Source organism: Struthio camelus, chromosome 15 (assembly GCF_040807025.1).
Source record: "Struthio camelus isolate bStrCam1 chromosome 15, bStrCam1.hap1, whole genome shotgun sequence".
Taxonomy (NCBI): Eukaryota; Metazoa; Chordata; class Aves; order Struthioniformes; family Struthionidae; genus Struthio; species Struthio camelus.
This window is the reverse complement of record NC_090956.1, coordinates 10,878,765-10,898,369: the sequence shown is the minus strand read 5'-3', so window position 1 is coordinate 10,898,369 and position 19,605 is coordinate 10,878,765. Positions and strand designations below refer to the sequence as shown.

At 45.9% G+C, this 19,605-nt stretch overlaps 1 protein-coding gene across 6 annotated transcripts in view; it reads left to right on the top strand.

The window, feature by feature from the left end:
* Positions 1-19,605, top strand: part of XYLT1 (xylosyltransferase 1) — a 227,521-nt gene that overhangs the window by 41,591 nt on the left and 166,325 nt on the right. The window contains exon 1 of one of the 6 annotated variants that reach the window (XM_068908105.1): positions 8,360-8,596. The exons of 4 other annotated variants lie outside the window; for them this stretch is intronic. The gene's annotated coding sequence lies outside the window, so the exon portion shown is untranslated. Of the gene's footprint in view, positions 1-8,359; positions 8,597-19,605 lie in introns of those variants that run through there. One more of the 6 variants, XM_068908103.1, reaches the window with a different exon arrangement.

Below are 19,605 nucleotides of genomic sequence, written 5' to 3'. Positions count from 1 at the left end.
TGGCATCCTGTAGAGCGCTGTTAGGTTGCACAAAATAGCTCGTGTGAAAGCAGCCTTAGGGTTTGTTTCCACTGAAATTGTCAGCTTTTCTAACAAAGTAGTAACAATATTTTTAAAATTAAAACTGAAAGTGGTGTTAAAGATCTGGTGTTGGTAGTCTTTAAGGGGATGACTTTTTTTTTTTTTTTTTTTTAAAGAAAGGCTTGAACACCATTGATCTGATTTAGTTTTGCTGTGGAAATTTTGTATTTGGAGTAGTTCAACGGAAAAAGCCTAACTTGTGTATCTGAGAAATTATTGCCTAGGTGTGATACACCTGGTTGAAAAACTGTATTACTTCTCAAATACAGGGATCTTGTCATTTATAGTTTGAGAGGAGTTTGAACATTGCCTTTACTTAAATCAATTGTTACTCATCAAAACTACTAACAGAATGAACTTCAAGCTGAGGTGCATCTCCTCTTAGCTAAACTTAATTTCCTATCTACAACTTGTCAGTCATCTGTCAATTACAGAATATTTAGGAAGAGAAATACCTTGCTCTGGTTTTAGGTTTTTCTGAAACGTTTACTATTTGGATAGTATTGGTGTTAGCAGTGAATTTGGAAAATTATCCACCTCTGACAGCACAACAGTAAATGCTTATCCTTTAAATCAGCAATAGCGTCTTTAAGGAAAGTGAGGCTGCATAGCACGCAATTTTGGATTTCTGCTAGGCCTGATGATCAGTCGGCATTGATTTCCAAAGGTGCCGTGGTGGTTTCAACAAGTAGGAAAGCTTTCCCTGTGTTTGGACAGGAACCTGCAGCATCCCATTAGTTTCCTGTGTCAGTGTTGGTTTAATTTAGTATATCACGTCAGAAACTGAAGTACACTCTCCTACTGTGTGTAAAAAATGTATTTGCTGTTTTTCCCCTCGTCCAGGCTGCCAGGAAGATATCAGGCATGTGTTCAGATCCCTCCCCAGTAACTTCAGTTGTATTTTAAAGCAATTTATGCAGCCTCACTGCAGCACAAAACACTTTTTGCCCAGTCAGCCTCCCATAAGAATTGTGTGCAGTTTTTCATTGATGAAAATTAAGCATGTGGTAGCTAAGAAAAAATCATTCCGTTTGCACATACGTATATATAACTATATATAGCTTCCCAAACAGGACTGTGCAAATCCAGAGCTTCATCACTTCCATGAATTTTGGAAAATCTTTCTTTTTAAGAGGCCTTTTCCATCAAAAATAGGAATTGTAATTTACACTATCCTTTTAATCCTTACTTTCTGTTAGCTCCCAGCCTCTCAAAAATAAAACTGTAACCCCACTGAAACTGAAATTCAGCTGTGTAAAGGGAGAAATGCTAGACACTGCCTGAAGTCTGCTAGGAAATCTGCACTGGCTATAGATTATGCGGAAGGTACCCACATATAGAGGCGTGTTAGGGCAAATCATCTTTGATAGCCTTACGTGATGATTTTCTGCTTTCAAGAAATATTATTTTTTTCCTGTAATATGAAATATTTTCCTGTATAATATCCTAGTGGGATGTTAGTCCAAGTAGCACTATCGGTTTTTTCTTTTCAGCTGTGCTATCAAGCATCTGTAGTTAGTAGTGACATTAAAAGACTGTAATCTGTAGTCTGCTTATTTGAAAATATCAGTTTTTTTCATTACAGTGTCAATGAGAAGGGCATGTATTAGCCCCTTCTGCCTGGTAAAAATAATGATGGATCTAGAGTTTGCAGATTTCCAATCTGGGGAATTCTGTCCTGCGTTGCTGTGTCCGGGTGAGCCGGTCTCATCCATCCTCAAGCAATGAAGCGTTTAGTTCTAGTCCGTGTTTTTTCGGTGCCGCAAAGACAGGGAGTCGGGATGTCGGGGGACGCTCGTGACGTCCGTGCAAGTTGCTGTTGCTATCCTGCAGTGTTACGCTTCCATTGTAGTACTGCCCTGTCCCGGAGAGCAACGCTGATTTGCTGGCAGAAGGTGTGCAGGGACCATTTTTGTGGCCCGACAGCAAGCTGAGCGCCAAAAACGTGAGGGCTGTTTGATTTAATGTTTGGTGATAGCATCTGGGCGGATTTCTTGCTTACGAAGGAGTTCCTCTCTGAAACAATGATGTGCTGTCTGCATCCCCTCCGTTGTGTGTTGTTATGAATGCCGTGTGTTTTCTTCCGTAAATTAAGAGGAAGTTTTAGTTTCACAAGGAACTACTCGCTATTCATCCTATACGAAAGAAGATGGAATTGCCCCCCCCTTCCCCCCCTTCTTTACTAGGTCAGCAATTATATCTTAAAAAGGATATGCCTGCAGTGATTAGATGAATTAGCCAAGAGGGTTTATCAAACTACTAAAGCAGTAAATTAGTGATGAAGTGGTAATGACAAATTGGCCTCGCATCGCTGAATGAAACATTTGTACTGTACCGAAAGGCAGTATAAAGAAACAAATTCTTGAATTTAGATTCTGCAACAAAAGCCTTTGGCATCCAGTGTATTTCTAAAGGTATATATCTACACAAGAAGACTTCCAAAATATCTACAGCGTAAGAAATGCTGTGGGTAGTGGTGGAATACTGCTGTTAACTTCAGAGGTAGTTGTGGAAGCTGTTAGTCTGCGTGCGGCACCGTTATAATTGCATGCACGAATGAGCACTTTCCAGCCTCAGTATCTTACTACTGCAATGCTCAGCCCACGAGAGAGTTATAACGGCGTTTTTTCATGTGAGATGCTCTGCCTTCGTTGTGTTTGTGTAATTCCGCAGAAATGGGACCCTTAGGAAGGTGGTAAGAGAACAAAGGGATCTGAGATAGAAATCTAGTTTGTTTTTAAATGTTTCTGTCACAGCTTTGTCTTGCTGTCTCTTGTTGTGTATGTTATTATGCAAGAGCTTTGCGTCTTGAAGCAGGTACGAGGAGGTTCGATTCCTGTGGGCCAAAGGACGAGCCCTTAGGGCTGAATGAAATACCCTTTTTTGTATCAGGCACGACTGCGTGTTACGTGTAAGTAGTATGCCTCTGTGTCTTTATCAAAATACATTGATACGCTCATGGCGTATCTTCTGCTCTCAGCGTATCTTGAGAGTGTTGTAGTTCTGATTTACTTAATCAGCTATTATATTTAGTTAGATACGCTATTGCAGGGTTTATGCAGAGCCTTTATTAGTCCATAAACTCCAGGCCTCCAGCCTCCCCCAAACAAGATGCTTAGTAGGAAACCTTTAAGACCTGGACCCTGGTTGTAGTGATAACGTACTTGTTTATGTGGATTTTCAGGCTGCATTAAAAGATGCTAAGACTGTAGGCAGATTTGAAATGATGATTTAATTGTTTACAGATGAGTGTTTTCTGCAGCATACAAAAGAGATGAACTAATCCCAAAAGGCTTTTTGATATAACTTTAGCAGATGATTCCTTGACATTGTTATATATCCTGGTTTAAGGCGATGAATAATCAGCTATTTAAGTTTAAAAAAAAAAAAAAACAACAAAGCAAAAAAACCTTGAGAGCTGTATGTCAGTTGAAAAGCTGTCAGTAAATTTGGAACAGCTTTGCATGTCAAGTTGATTACAGCAGTGAATAAGAGGAATTACCAGGAGAATGAACCATGCAGCGTGCAGTTTTTAACTTCAGCTTCCCCACAGTTTCTCCTGTCTCATTCTCTGGGTTCCTAGGGTGCTTGTGATACTATCAAGCTGTTGAATTCCCTTTCACAAAATCTTTTACTGTGGACAACTCATTCCTGCTATCTGCTCCACTTTTTCACCGTGCAGTCACTGGAAACCTTACGCTTGGGGATTCCCCCCTCCAGAACCGAGTGCCATTAATAGCATCCTTTGTCTGATTTCCTGAAACATGGAAAACCACTTCCTCCACAGCTTCAATACCAAACTAGGTCTGGGAACCAGCCTGGGCTGCTGAGGACGGCAGGTTCTGCACGTAGGTACACATCTAGCGAAGTGACACCCGGATGTCTAGCAGCAGTGGAGGATGTTTAGTTAAATGTTCTTTGGGGTGGATCAGAGGGTCATCTTCTCTGTGCAAAGATAGTAACAAAGCAGTTGCCCGCTCCATGAAATTAACAGTTTGAAGGCCTAGGAGGGTGATATTAAGTGAAATGCAATAAAGAGGAACCATTTTAACAAAAGCATTAAATTGCTTTTGAAAATCTGCAACTCTGCTGCATGTGGCTGTGCGTTAGAGTGCGATGGAAATACGAGCTGATCAGGGTCTTGATCTGTTTCATTTAAACAAGTTGAACTGGTTTAATGTGAAAATTGTGAATCTGTATTAAAGTTAGGAACGTAGTTGGGCTGAGTCTCCTGCTACCTACATGTATGAGGGAAGGAGCGATTCCAGGAAGGGACTGAAAATCCTGTGGCAGCAATTGTGCCAAGTGGGAATCTTTATACTGAAGTTCTGTCATCACTGAGGTGTCTGAAGCCCGGTGCGAAATGGAGCTGCTGTAGGGCCATCTCACATGTAAATGATGATTGCCTGTCTGGATATCTGGAAAGGACAGACTTCAAGTTTCTCCCATCGTCGCTACTGGAGCGTGCCAAAGCAGTGTTGGAAGGCTGTTTGAGGAGCGAGGGAGGTGCTCCTGTCGGAGGCAGCTGGGCTCTTCATGACGAGGAGGCTTATCGGAAGTCCGTGACAGATGGTCCAACAGCAGCGGGCACGGAAGAAAGGAAAAACCTGGGAATAAAGGGTTGGGATGGGAGGTTCCTCCCTGGCTGATTCTCCATTCAGGCAGTGAGCAGCACTTGAAGTCATTTTGCACTGGGTCTTAACTGAAACCCCTTTTTTTCTTTTGTGTGTGCCTGTCGCTTGCCCTGCCATTGAAATGCATGAGGGGGAACAGGACTTGTGCCAGAACGCTGCAAAATTAGTGGAACTGGGCATCAATATACCATGTGTCCCATTTTAATGTAACCATATTAGCTTCATTTGGTCCATTTTCACATGGGCATGTTTCATGTTTGTCAAAAATAAATGATCATCTTGGGCTGAAGTAGTTTTCACACTGCTACAGCATGAATGCACAAACGGCGCACACTAGAATAGCGGCACCAAGGCAAAAACAAACTCCTAGTATGTGTTCCTGAGGACTTGGCTGTTTATGAGGGGCTTATTGGCATCACATGAATGGATTGGTAACTAAATGAAGGATTGACTAAGCTAATCTCTGTGAGAATCCTCTTTAATGAGTTAATGAGGTGTTCTTAAGGGGTCCCTGCATGTGCTAATTCTAATGAGAGCTTTTCCAACTTACCAAATGATAAAACTCGGATCTGCATCCCAGCTGATAACGCAAATGATGGCTAGGTTCTACTGTTCAGGAAAAATACGTTTTAGTTCTGGGATTAAAACTGCACAGGGGAGCCAGAAACGCTGCCCTACCTATGTGCTCTTTATCTTTTCATTTAGTATGTTGATGAATGTACTCAAAGCGCCAGCCCAGCGCTAAACTCTCAGTCCTTCCAAAGTCTGAAAATCAGCAGCTGTGCGGATATCTAGGGTATACGGTGGGTGGATGTGTTGTATGAACTTCCTAAACGCTCTGTTTTGCAGGAAACATTGCAACAAGGCAAAAGGCGCAGATGGTGCAAGGTGCACAATTACATTTATTTTCTATCAGTGAAAACGGTGAAAAATCTGTTCTGTTAACAGCATTCGTTATCCGTTTCGTCCTTTAAAGATCAGTGTTACCAAATTCTGTGTTGTAAACTTTCCCAGGAAGATACAAGTTTGTGTGTGTGTGCGTGTGTCCCCTTCTCTTAAATCTTAAATTTAGTACGTTTATACTGAGAAAAAGTCTGGTCTTAAATCGATTTATCAGGGACGCTATTCCCTAAAAATACAACTCTTTTAAGCTAAACCAGGGAAATAGAGAAAACAAGTCTTGGTGGAATTAGGGCATCATATGTTGTGGTGTTTGTCCTGTCTGGATGTTTTCTTCCAGCTGTGTGTAAATGGGAGGGTGCAACCTTTCTCCTTCAAGCAGACTCCTACGTGCCTGACATCTGCAAAGTGAATTTCTGCAATGGATCTCATTCAGTTATCAAGAAGTAGTTATATTTATTTACAGGATAGCTGGCAGATGGGGAGGAGAGGTTTTAGCTGTACATGAGCGTGTGTGTGTGCGCGCGCACGTGCATGATAGGGGGGTGGATCAGGAGCTGCGGGGGCAGGAAAACGTCTCTTCTGCCCCCTGAAGAAGCAAGCAGCGCTGCGATGCTCGACCTCTCCCGTTCACCTTAAGGCAGGCTTGCAGCCGTCCGTCACGGTCTGCCTTTAATGCCATCTGCGGATTTCATTAGTGTGCTGCTTGCTTCCTGTTCCAGGTCATTAATGAACGTGTTCAATAAGACCTCCCCTCAGCTCAGTACGATGCCAGTTATCATTACCGCTTGTTTACGGTCCTGTAGCCGGTTCTCGATTCCGGTACTGTGCACTGGTCCTTTCCAAGTCTTTTTGGATTAATTTTTCAATTAGGATTTTGTGAGACACGGTATCAGATGCTGTCCTAAAATCCAAAAATATGACCTCCGCTGTGTTCCTCTTGTCCAATCTCTCTGCAACTCTATCAAAGAACAAATAAAGCAATTAAATTTGTCTGGCAGGCTTTGTTCTTTGTAAAGCTATGAAAGCTACTGCTCCTCATTCTGGTATCCTCAAGAGTTTTAGCTGGATTTTCTTTTTCTTGATCAAGCTGACTTCTCCTTGTCTTTTTTCTTCTTTTTTCTTTTCCTTCTTAGAGGACCTAGGGCCATTTTTGCTGTTTTCCTTTTTTATATATATACAAACATGTACATAAAACCTGTGCATGAGACTAGCAGAATGGAAATACTGGCTCGACTAGGCCAGGCTCTGCTAGCCTGCACCTCCTTGCTGGTGGGGCCCCAAATGGTTATAGTCAGGCGCGAGGCAATGATGAGTCAAACCCGCTGTCGCAGCTGTAACTGCCTCCGCGTAGTGGATGCCCCACACTACCCATGTTTTCCTTTCACTCTGAAACCAAGAGTTGCAGTGGGCATCTCCTTTCCTCTGTGCAAAAAGTGGAAGATGTGGTGAAAATCTGCCTTTTTTTTTTTTCTTCTTAATTGGGGTTACGCAGACTCGCACCACGTAGCGAGCTGGCCCGCCGCAGTATCGGTTTCTTCTGCGTGTGCCTGGCTGTCGCGCGCCGTCAGCCGTGCTGGCGTCGCAGGCGAGGCGGCGGCGGCGGCTCCCCGCCAGCTGGCTGACTTGCCTTCGCCCGGCAGCGCTCTCCGGCTCCGCTCTGACACTCGTTGCGGCCGAGCTCTCTCCTCTTGGGCTGTTCGTTTAAGTTTTTCTTTACCGGTTTCCTTATTTGCAGGCTTTAATTTTGTTCTGGTAGCGTATGTGCCTGGAAACTTTGGACGAATCTGCGCCTTGAAATTGGTCACAGCTGTCCTGCTGATTTTCCACGCCGCGTCCTGTTTCCGCGTGTGGCAGCCTGTGTCCGTGCAGGGTACTCTGGGGCTGTTCGCGTAAGAGATGACGGCACCTTTTCCTTTCGATGCGATGCTTGCATGCGGAGCTGAACTACGGCTCCCCCTCGCCCACACGCGCGATGTGCCTTTTTTATGCTGCTTTTTATAGCACGCGGTTGCTCTGTAAATACAGACTCTCCCTCTAACTCCATTAAAGTTGTAAAAACGTTGCTTAGGGGCATGTATCTTTTTCTTCTCTTTTTTTTTTTTGCCTGTCTGCCTCCAGAGCTATTAATAATTTACATCCATGAGCCCGAGTATAATTATACGCGAGATAACTGTGCTTCCTGGGGTGCCCTCGCGGTTGGGGGCAGCCTGTTCTGGAGAAGGGGAAATGAAACTGCGCTTCTCTGCGCCGGGGAAGCGCGGGGCTTTCAGAGGAGGGCTGGCACGTCATCTTCAGCATCATCCGGTGCTCTTTGCCATCTCTAAACGCTGCCGGACCTATTAGATTAGCATTCCAAGATTTATATATATATATCTTATATCTAGATATAAATTTTTTTGTTAACATACCTGCCTTTTGTGCTGGAAGTTGATTGTTGCCGGAAGCAGTGGAAGACTCTGCAGTTTGTTAGGACAGCTGTACAACCTAGCAAAGCTGCTGCCTGTGCCAGTTCTTAATAAATTATTGAAGAGCACAGAGCAGTTGACCCTTGCTCTGCATCGGTAAGGTACGTCCTTCTGAGGCACAGATTGGAAAAGGTGGTGTGGGAGCAGCTATGCCGAAAGATAAGCCTGCCCTGAGTTAATAAACTGAAACATTAACTGCCTCTCTGCCCATACCTGGAGACAGCGTGTCTGACCCGGGTAGCTGACAAAGTTCAGACCGCCAGAACAGGACTGGGGCAACACCTCCTGGGTGGTCAGACATAGCTATTGGGGAAGCTTCCCAGCGGTTCCCTCCTCGCGCCGCGCCGCGGCCGGCCCCGCCTGAACGCCGTGTTCTCGGCCAGGCTGGCGGCAGCACAGACCGCTCGGGTGCTGTCGCGGCCCCAAGCCGTGCGTCGTGCGGGCTTCGTTTGCTACTAACTCGTGTTCCAGGATTTAGCACGCAGCGGGCTCTGTCTGTGGCTCAAGCGCGCGGTAAGTGGCTGTGGGTTCCCTTTGGGGGGTGATGGTTCCTGAGGCGTCGGAGGGCCGTGGGCTGCCTCTGCCCGCTGCCTGGCAGCGCGCACTGGGGAGTCGAGGTCCGGCTGCGGTTCAGGCGCTGCAGAGGGCTTCAGTTTTCTGTAAAACTGCAGCAAGTGAGAAATCAGTGTGGAATATCTGTGTGGAAAGGCAGGAAACCAGTAGGTCTTAAATTTAACTTAGCTGCCCTTCGACTTCTGGATGAACATGCAGTTGTAGATTGGGCAAAACACACATATGCTGTGCTGTATCGCCTGCTGGGCAGACCCTCGCTCAGCTTTTTGGCTTACAGGAGCTATACTGAGTTACTACGTTAGCCAAGTATTAGGGCCTTTTCTAACTGGAGCCATTAGCTATTGAAGAGACTTTGGTTGTTTCTGAAAGTGAAACATTGCCAGGTTTATCCAAAGACATCCGGGACAGCTCTCTCCTGACGTTACGCTCTACCAGGGGCTGACCCACGTACCTCAGCCGGTGCAGAGGGAGTAGTCTTCACCAAGCTGTATAAAGCTACTCGGGGCTAAGGGGCTGCGAATTGATGTCTCCGTTGCATTTCAAGTCCTGCTGACTTGTTTCAAGTTAAGAAAACATAAAAGTACTGCCCTTTCCTACAGCTGAGCTGCAGCTGAATAAAAATGACCTGACAGCTCAGGCCTCTTCACATTTCTGATGCCATTGTCATAGACTTAATATCTGAATGCTTTCTAATGCCCTTTCTCCCATGTGGAAGAGCTGTCACTGTATGGTGGGGGATGGCAAGCTTTTGCCATGCTCAAATATGAGTTGATGAAATTATTCACTGATCACTATTTTTATTCTCTTAACGTGGATTGTCTTCACCCCTCCATAATCCAAACTGAACCCTCCTTCCCCCCCAATACACTCTAAAGCTGACTGAGGGAAGAAAGCTGTAAACACTTGGGAGGTTTTAATAAGCACATATTATATTCAAGAAAAAAATTTTAAGTCTAAGAATTTGGTATTTTGTTTTGAATTTTTGTATCGCAAATGATGTCTCTGTATACAGAGTTCTCTATATCTCTGCCTGCATGTGCTGCTTTCCCCTTTTAATAGATATCTTTCTATGGTTTTGTTTCTTCCTGCCTATGCTCCAGCCTTGCCTGCTCAGTATCCTTCTCTTCTAAAGGTAGTGTAATTTGTATTTTCATTAGTTTTCTCCATAATAATTTTCTGCTTGGAATTCCCAAGTATACTACAGTGAAGGACAATGAGAACAGCTCAAAGCTTGCAGGGTAAAAATCTGTATTTTGTGCCTGCATTGTGTACCCTACAAGTATTGACCACGAGAGTACCTTTATGGAGCTGATTGTGAAGTTATGCGTGTTTGATGTTGTTCTGGTGGATGGGCTGGCTGAAGCTGACCTTCCAGTCTTTGCATTTTCTTGTAAGCTAGATGAGGAAATGATCTTCATTTAAAAGAATTTTTCTCCAATTGTGTATTTTTACTTGGGATCACTTCTCCAGTTTGGTTCACCCTGTAACCACAAAGACACCTCATTTGTCAAAACTGAGGGTTGGCAGAGGCCACGTGGGCCGCCGTCACTGCTGACGGGAAGGCTCGTTAAGCTCCGTATCGGTGAGCCTGTTACCAGTGAGCGTACTAATTGCAAGGCAGTGTTTGAAGCAGACTCTGTGGTGTCTTCAGGATGGCTGGCAAGCAGTGCTGGCGCTGGCCTTGCCGCTCATCCCAGGCCTCGCTCGGCGCTGGGGCTACCCACGTCCTTCAGCGGCGCGCTGCTGCCCGGGGGAGCGCTCGGCACTGCTCGCCTGCTCCGTCTCCCTTCCGCTCCCTGCCCTCTCGGCGAAGTAAATGAGAAGTGTCTGCAGCTCTTGGCCATATGAAAACTTGGACGTGTGGCTTGCAGGGGAGGAAGGTTGCTGCCCATTTCTGCACTGTTCATTCATGTTAACAGGAAATCGTACGCACTTCAGGCTGCTTCTGCTAGCGCTCGGGAGCCTCCCGCCCTTGCTGCACTCCTGTCTTCAGCAAATGCGTGTTTCCAAGCCGTTGCAGCCGTAGTAAGCAGTAGAAAGGCTGGTATATTAATAACATAGTCATTCCTCCCTGAAAAATACTATTAAAATTCAAACAGTGTTACAGAAAATGGAGCAAATGCAATAATTTTCAGTTTTGCTCTTTCAAGCTCAATCCTTCATTGAACAATTGTTCTTAATGCCTAGTGGGAAACATTCCCTACAGTCTTTTCCCTTTTTCTTAGTTGCTTTCTGGAGAGGAAAAGAAAACACCTGTACACCAGAGCCTCCTAGATGATGTCCAGCAGAAATAATAAAGTTTTGTTTGCCGTGGCCTGTGTTAAGACGCTGAAGAGTACTGCTGAGATTTTTATGGAGTTGGTATCTTTGCTTGAATGCCTCCTTTGCTGACCAGTTATGCTGGAGCTTCTAGTTTCTGTATAGGTTAGTACTAGTGAGAGCGTCTTCCTTTTTCCGCTTTATGCAAACACTTGTACAGAGCCTGTGAAATGATGCTAATCCATGAAGGAAAAAAAGAAAAAAGGGCAGGCTGGTACTCTGCAGGCTGTGCTCATGGTGCGTACCCTTCCCCTCTAAAACCGTAGCTGCTCTTGCTGGTGCAGCCTGTGACCATGGGCAGCATGGCAAAAAGCAGATCTGCAAAGAGCACTTTGAGGTTTTGATTTCTTCATATCTAATGACTCCAGTAGCTCAAGCCATCTCCTTTAGGAAGTGTCTAAGCATGCTGGAGATGTTACTGCTGTGGACATGAGCTGGCTGATAGGAGAGCTGCCCATAGCTCTCCCAGGCCGCTCCAGCCCGGGGCTGGTGGTATGCGGATGAGGACAGGAAGAAGTCTCTCTTCCCCAAATAATTCTGTGCGTCTCTGATGCAAGCTGACTAGTGGCATGGATGAGGCTGTTAACGTTACATCAAAGGTAACATTAAGGCAATTAAGGTTACCGAACTCTTCCTATAATAAGATGCTGTTTTTTGTTGCGTCTCACTTGCTGCGCCCCATCCGGTTGCACCGAAACGCCGTACGCTGGGCGCCCGGCGTGCCACTCTGCAGGGCGCTCCCACCCCCCCTGCTGCGGTTGCCTGACTTTCGTCCCTCTTGTTAATGGAGAGAAGGATGGAAACTTGCGGAAATGGCAGTCCAGGAGGTCCCTTCCAATCCTGCTTTTAATGTTTCTCTGAATATCCAAAGGGTTTGAGCCAAATTTGAACATACAGTAAAAACCACAATCTGGCAGGCTAACAAAACAGCAGGTCACAGAATGAGTCAGCCTAAGAGACGAGCCACAGTGCCCTGGGATAGCTGTAGCCCTAAACTGCAATTTGTAAAAACCCTGCTGCCCACACACTAAGATGCTGTTATGTGGTCCTCCCTTGCAGCACACAGAGCTCTTGGAGAGGACTTGTTCAATGCTAGTTTTTGGTGAATATGTCTTTGTCTGAAATTGCGGTTTCAAGGGAAGAAGTCTTTGGTGATACTGGCGTTTGTTATTGCTGTTCCCTTGCCTCTGTCTGCTAAGGGATCGTTCCTGCACCGTGGGCCAGCCGCGGGCACAGCTCCTCACGCCTGTGTCCTGGACTGGATGAAGGACCTGCTGCTGCTGTGACATAACACAGCAAAAGTAAACAATCTGCAAAACCAGAACCCTTTGGGCTGGATCAGTTCCGCCGTCCAGGTCGCAGCCCAGCCGTGTACCTGTGCGTGGCGCCGCTGAGGGAGTCTGGTGTTTTTGGGGCGCGGGCACCTTGCAGAGGCTGCAGCCTGGGGGTATCAAACGCAAACTCAAGTCAGTGGTACAGCCTGTGATCGAGAGAGGTGAAAAAGCCCATGTAAATAAACATGGTGAAAACCACCACGTGGTGCAAGACCCTTTCTGCTGTCTGCCACACTCTTCGAAGCTGGACAGAGTTGCTCAGGGACCCCGGACCCCGAGGGACTGTCCTGAAGTTGCAGAGAGGGGCAGGGAGCAGAGCGTGTCCTTGCAGGTCTGCCGGAGGCAGCAGACAGTGTGGTTGAGTCTGACCTCTGGGCCTTCTTGTAGTCAGTCTTGGACCATCCCCCCAAATGTGTATAATTAAATGGAGGCAGCAATCGTTATATTCAGACCTAATGTCTCTTGAACCCGTTCTAGAAAAACAGCATGGCAGAGAGGCTGGTTAATGTCCTGGACGGGGGCTGAGGGAGTTCAGATCAGCCTCTTGGTTCTTTCGTCTTTCCTGCAGCTCCAGCCCCCTTGGAATAGTCGCTTTATTGATCTGAACCTCAGTTCCTCTAACTTTTTCCATCCTTCAGTTTTGTTTTTGGAAGGTGGCATTATCTTTGTGAAAACAGCTATTGCTTTCCGGTTTGTATATCTATGGTAATAAATTCATATTAAAAAATACAGTAACCGAAAGCAAGGACATTCTTGGTATATTCAGTGTCACCTTTCAGTGGTGAATATATTCTTTCCCTGATCAGTCTTTAAACATGATAAACATCTCCTACCATTTATATAGCAATGTTGTATTGTTCACACTCAGATTCTACTCCAGCTTCCATTGATCACTAGGGATTAATGATTCATAGGACTTGAGAGATGGCAGTCTGGAGTTTCAGCTGGAGTGATAGCTTCAGTCACTGGGCTCCGGTCTCACAAATCCCAGGGTGCTGTGCAGGCTGCTGACATGTGCTGGAATTTAAGTGGAACACATACAAACCAAGCAAAATTCAACTCAAAATGATTCCAGTTATTTTGTGGTTTGTCCCTGAGACTTTTCCGTGCACAGACTTGAGCCAGGGATAAGAAACAGGAGCCTTGTTCTCTGACTGGGAAGGTTTTTGTTAACAGCTAGTAACAATCAATGAGAACAGGCAAGTTAAATAGAAAGCCTATAACTGAGGAGAAGGTGTGGCAAAGGGCAGCCCATACCTTTCTAGCACGGGTGAAGTGGGTTATTATCTTGATGCTTTTTTTCTCCCTTTTTGTTTAGTTTAGTGTAGTCATAACCTATAAACTGATAACCGAAACTGCGTGGGGATATTTCCAGGGATCAGACACAAATAGGACGTTTGAACTTACCTAAGTAGTAATGGCTACTGAGAACGTACGCTCATATTTACTGCCAGCTGTAACTTGTTACTTGTTATTGTCTGGCTCTGCCCTGTTCTCTTATCTGATGACCTTTCTGTCACTGTTTATGGGTGGAAATAAGTTATAGTGTCAACAATTACATTTACCTTTACTAAAAGATAAGTAACAGGCTGATTTTCATGCAGCGTAACTACAGTTACATGCTTTTGTGCCCCTTTGCCAATGAAGTGTTTGCTCTTATACCTGTGGCAGCGTTAGAAGCTGACGTTGCTTTCTGCTTAGGGCAAGAAATTAAAAATCACTCTGCAAGATGTGACATAGATCCTCTGACATAGATCCTCTGGTTCTCATCTGCTCCAGGTGATGAGGAGCCTCTTGCACGTGTGGAATAATTTCTTGAACTGGGATACAGTGTGAGACAGTAACACTATTTAACAAAATAGCTTCAACCAGAATTTTCAGGAGGTTTGTGAATTTGTCTGTTGCTGTGATTTTTGGAAAGACTGACCTTTGCTGTTTGAACCTAATTCTCTTATAAATTTTTTTATTGCATCTCTGCATTGCCTTTTTTCCTAACAAGCAGCAGACCTTTTGCTAACAAGCAGCAGTGTGTACATGCTGGGAGCTAGCCAGACAGTGTAAATTGAAATGTGTATTGTAACATACTTTGCTATTATCAGCCTCACAGTTGCACTAAGAATCTCTCCTGCAGTTGGCAAAAGACTTGGTGTACGTAGCCCTTGACACTGACAGCTTTGGAACAAAACACCTGAAAGTATAGTAGACGCAAAACTTACTATCCATTAATTAAAGGAGTTTGTGTCAGAATAAATGCTTGTTTCCAGCTCCTGCTTTATGATTGCGTTGCAGAAGGCTGTACTCTTAAATGCTTGCATTTTGACCCTCCTGCCTGTAAGCCTCTTTGTTTACATTAAATGGTATTTATTGCCTTAGCAATGGTAGCAGTTTTGGCCTCTTCTGGTTTATTTGGTCCAAGTGATGTGATAACTTCCTGTATGATAGGCAAAGAAATGCCTCTGCACCCTCGTTTTGTGCCCGCAACAGGATGCGAGCTCCTGACGGTGAGGCTGTCTTTGGTGATTTCACCACAGGCGGCAACTGCAAGTAGGAATGCACTGGTCCATGCAGTGAGTGGGACCACGTGCAGTGTGGGTTTTTTTCTCTAGTTATTTCGTCTTTCACTTTGTATTTTTGGAAATTCAAGGGAAAACAGGTTCAGTGTCTGACGGACAGTTTGGGGTCTGAAGTGCCTAGTACATAGCTCTGTTTATTGGGTATCGCTATTCTTGCCGATAAGTGCGCTTGAATTGCAGCTGTATAAATGTGTTCACCAGGTCATTATTTCTATACATCATTTTGAACTTCAAAGCTGTAGTGTCGTGTCTTAAGGGGCCCTTTCAAAGCATAAGCTGTGTAATCTTTTCCCCCTGTGTTTATGATATTTGTTGTGAGCAGAAACGTGGAAATTTCCATCCATCTCCAGTATAGCCATGCATTCATTTATTTTACTAATAACTCCCTGCCTTATTATGAGAGAAGTAATTTGAAAAATGAAATCTACCTTTTAGTCCCACGTTGGCTAATGTTTATTTTATTGGGAGGGAGGGAGAGGATGCCGTCCTCAAAAGCGCGATGCTATCGGGAGTCTCTTGCACTCGTTAACAGCAGATTTCACGTAATGAGACTCTGAGCTCGGCAACGTGTGGATTGCAAGTGCAGCCAGGTTAATTGCCTGTCACGCAGTGCACGTTAGAACATAGATAAAGTTTAAAACTGTTAGTCTTTGTTTCTTGTCACGGTAAAGCTTATTTTGCTAAAATCTAAAACTTCAGGGCTGCCTGGAGTTGCATGCCCTCCTGTTGTTGTTTCTTTTGTTCTAACATGTGCCAATTTTTACGTTATTTATGTATTTGTATGAGGTTTTTTGCTTGATTCTTGAGAACCACATCTTTAAGGGCTTGCAGTTACTTTAGGAGCTGTTCCAAACTGTAATTACTAAAGATCAAGCCATAAAATTACTCATTTTAATGATACTAATCTTGTCAATGTCAAAATTCTTGTCTGAAAGAAGAATTAGGTGAAAGTCAATGGGACAGTCATCTTTCTGCAGACAAACTTTGCATCCCACCCTGCAGGGAATCGGAGCGGTTCTGCCAGTGGTACTGCGGGTCATCCTGGCGCGTGGCCGTCCCCTCGCCGCGCCGGGGCTGGAGCTGCGTGTCCTGCGTCCCATGTCCCGTTGGGGCTGGAGCTCGCTCTGGCAAGAGGGGACGTGTGTGGCCTCCACCTGCTTTGGGTCCTGCTGCTGCCTGGTGTCCAGCTGTTCTACTGTAGGTTAAAATAATGATTTTTTTTTTTTTTAAACATGCTAAGGTTGTATCAGTGACACGAGGAGGACGAAAGAGGTGGTGTTCTCTGCCGGAAGCACCAGGCTGTTCCACGTGGGAGTGCATTGCCTTTTGGCTGGAGTGTGCGTGTGGTCTGCTGGGATTTTCCTGGAGTGGGTTTGTGCCACCACGTTGCTCTGATGTTTAACAGAGCAAATTTGAAAAGCGGAGCAGAGACCAGCCAGGGATTGCCGAGTTGAGGAAAATGGGTGCCTGCTGTCTGTGCCCGGAGATCTGCCCGTGCGGTGGTGTCTGTGCAGGGAGCAGCTCTGTGCGGGCACCAGCCTCCCTTCCATGGCCGGGGACGCGGCCGTGGCACCAGCAAGGGACAGAGAGCGGCGCGAGTTGTGCGCGTGTGTGCAGATCTGCTGCGGGTGTTACCGGGGGCTCAGCGGCGCGGGGGCCTCAAGGACTGTGGTGCGTTTTCCTGAGCGCCGCAGCTGTGCTTGCCAGGCCGCGTGAGTTGCACCAGGAAGCAGCAGTGATGATTTCAGATGTAGAAGTGATGATTTTAGATGCTGCAGTGATGGTTTAACTGTACCTGGGTCCAGAGCTAAGTTCAGAGCGGGCTGTTCCTGGTCGGCTGACAGCGTTACACGAGCAGCGGGGCGGCACGCTGTATTTATTGCTCCTATAAAGAGCACGAATTCATTCCCATCAAATGCTAAGTGGGATCACTTTCATATCCTTCTTAACGTTTTCTTGCTGTCAGTCCAATATGTTGCTTCCAGTTTCCTCATATTGCTGTAGCCATCTGTGAATATTGTCTAAGTAATTGTGGCCCCAGGGATAGAAAACAGCCTTGCGTTGTAGTGCTCATGCTAATGCTCCTGGACGGGGCTTCCAGCTGTGGTGGTTGTCTTCTTTTGGCACGAATCACTTGCTTTGTCTTGAATTACTAGGTTTTATAACTTTCATTTTGGTTAAAAGATTTGTTTTGCTTGTGTATGGCTCCACCTGATCGCTTTGCGCTCTTTCAGGGGAGTAGTTTTCTTTTAAACACTACCAACCCACTTCATTATTATGGAAATATTTTTGTCATACCCCTTAATACCTTGTCCAAGGTTTTTTCTATTCCCTAGAGCTTTCTTTAAAAAACAATAAAAAATGTCTAGCTGTAAATTTCTCTTTCGCAAGTAAGGGAAAGCAGTCAAGTTGCATTATTCTGTCACAATAATGCAAGCACAGAGAAATAGGTGTACCATAGATTAAAGTAAATGCCTGTCGTGGAAGGAACGGTTTACAATAGGTGTTTCACATGTGAGGGAATGCCTGAATTAATAGGAGTGATTTGTGCTTGGTGTTAGCCTGGTTGAACCAGAGCACTCCTCCTCTTTTTCATTTTCTTTGTTTTTATTGAATAAGATGCTGTAAATAACTGTGGCTTGTCTGAGCAGGAGACCAGGCAAACCAGCCGCAACGGAGTGACATGCACGCACCGCGACGAGGGAGGAATTTCTCAGCTTCAGAGCAGAAAGCAGAAGAGGGTGGGAAGTTGTTGGTTTCCAGCTGAGGATCTTGCAAGGTTTTGGCATGCTGCTTTCTTTCGTGGGGAGCCTTGAGGAGGGAAGAGACGTTTAGCCCTTGGCAGCCTCTCTTATAAGGAGTATTCAGAGCGTGGTTTGGGGCCAGCTTACTTTGAAACGGCTCGTAATAAGTACAGACGTGCTCCAGACCCCACCGCAGATAACAAAGCCTGTATTGGGCCCTTTAGAGGGGAAGAACCAGGGTGCGTTTTGGCATCTTGATGTAGCTGTTGGACTGAATTGGTAATGGGTTGCAAGACGGCCAAAGCAGTTAATTTGGTATTAATTTGTGCAAATTTTTTTTTGTTCACTCTTATTGGGTAACAGCAGTACGTACTGCGTGTCCTTTAAATTCCTGCAAGGTATGTGAATTCATTTGTGTGGTTGAGTATTTTTCTCTTTCTGGAAAAGCGAGCGCCTCTCCGAAGAGCCGGTGGTACGGAGGTGCAGGTCTGTGAGCTGGCTGCTCCTCGTTTCCCTGGTGCTCTGACTGTGGCTGTTATCAAGTGCAGGCCAGGGTACTCGGCTGTACATCGCAAAGGGCTTCTCTTCTGCTGGGCAAAGCTAAAGCTCCGTTTTTCTACTTACTTTAATGAGCAGGAGAAAGGGAAAAAGTCAGCTGGCCTGTCCTCAAGGTGCTGTGCGCAGGGTGTCTTTTAAGCTTCACGGAAACAAGATCTGTGCGAGTGGCACTTGCTTCATAGAAAGCAGTCTTTATATTCAGTCTCTCATCCTGACAGCGAGGAACAACCAAGTCGCAGACGCTCTAGAACGGCGGTTTCCCCCTTGGAAGCGGCAGCGGTTAAAGCACCACAAAGCAGTAGCAGGCCCCGAGTCCCCAAGCGCGCGACTGCCGCGCGGGTTGTCCGCGACCCCGCGGTCCCGGGTCCCTCGTGCCCGGGCTGCTCCTCGGCACCGGCTGCAGCAGGTGGAGAAGCAGGGCAGCACGACTTACCCCCACCCCCAAACGTATTTGTTCAGCAGTAGTGCCGTAATGTTAAGAACATGCGTCCTCCCGCAAGGGAGTGGGACTCTTTCTTTTCAACTGCTGGTGTTAAGCTCAAACTTTAAAGCTATTTTTTGCAGTTGAAAACTTCTTTTGACTACATTTATGCCTTCCCTCCTCTTTCACCCTCTTCCTTTCTTGCCCCGCTTCAAGAGGTGAAGCGGGACGGGCTCTCGGCGGTCATGTTTTGGGGGCCTTCAGCTCGGCCAGGAGCCGCGGTGGGCGCCAGAGCCGTAACTGGGCGAGCGCAGCAGAGAAGCGGAGCAGCCGGCCGGGGCCGGGGGCAGGAGCGGGCCTCCGTGCACGGCCGAGCGCACGCTCGCCACCGAGCCGGCAGCTTCTGCTCATCTCTGCGTCCCAAGCAGTTGATCTGGTGAGGGGGGGATGTGCCACCCCGCGAGCCGCTCTTGGGACATGGGGAAAAAACAAATCATAACCCAACACGCACTGCCTCCAGCTACCGCGCTGGTGCAAATTGTGAGACAGGAGGGGAAAAAATAAATTTACCTTTTTTGTTCCTACTTTCACCCACAAAAGCTAAGCTTCTCATATTTTATTTTTTCTGGTGTGATTCAGAAGCTAATACAATGTCATGTGTGTGAATGATACATATTCCCGGGAACGGTGTGAAATTTGCCCCCTCGTGGCCGTATGTAACAGCTACAATGCAGGTTAGTACAAGTAAGGGTAGCAAAAACGAGGTAGAGGGAAATAAATGGCAAAAACCCATAGTTTAATTGGCTCATGCTGATACACCATGCTCCACATAGTGAAATAATGTCACTCAAAACCTGTTTTTTTTTTACAATTTTCTTTTAGTCACGGTGGCTTTTGAAATTAATAATTTCCAAAAGAAATCTGTGCTGTGCAGCAAACGCTGGACTTCATTTGTCTGGCTTTTAAGCAGTCTGAAGCATTATCTGCTCCAGGAGTCTCC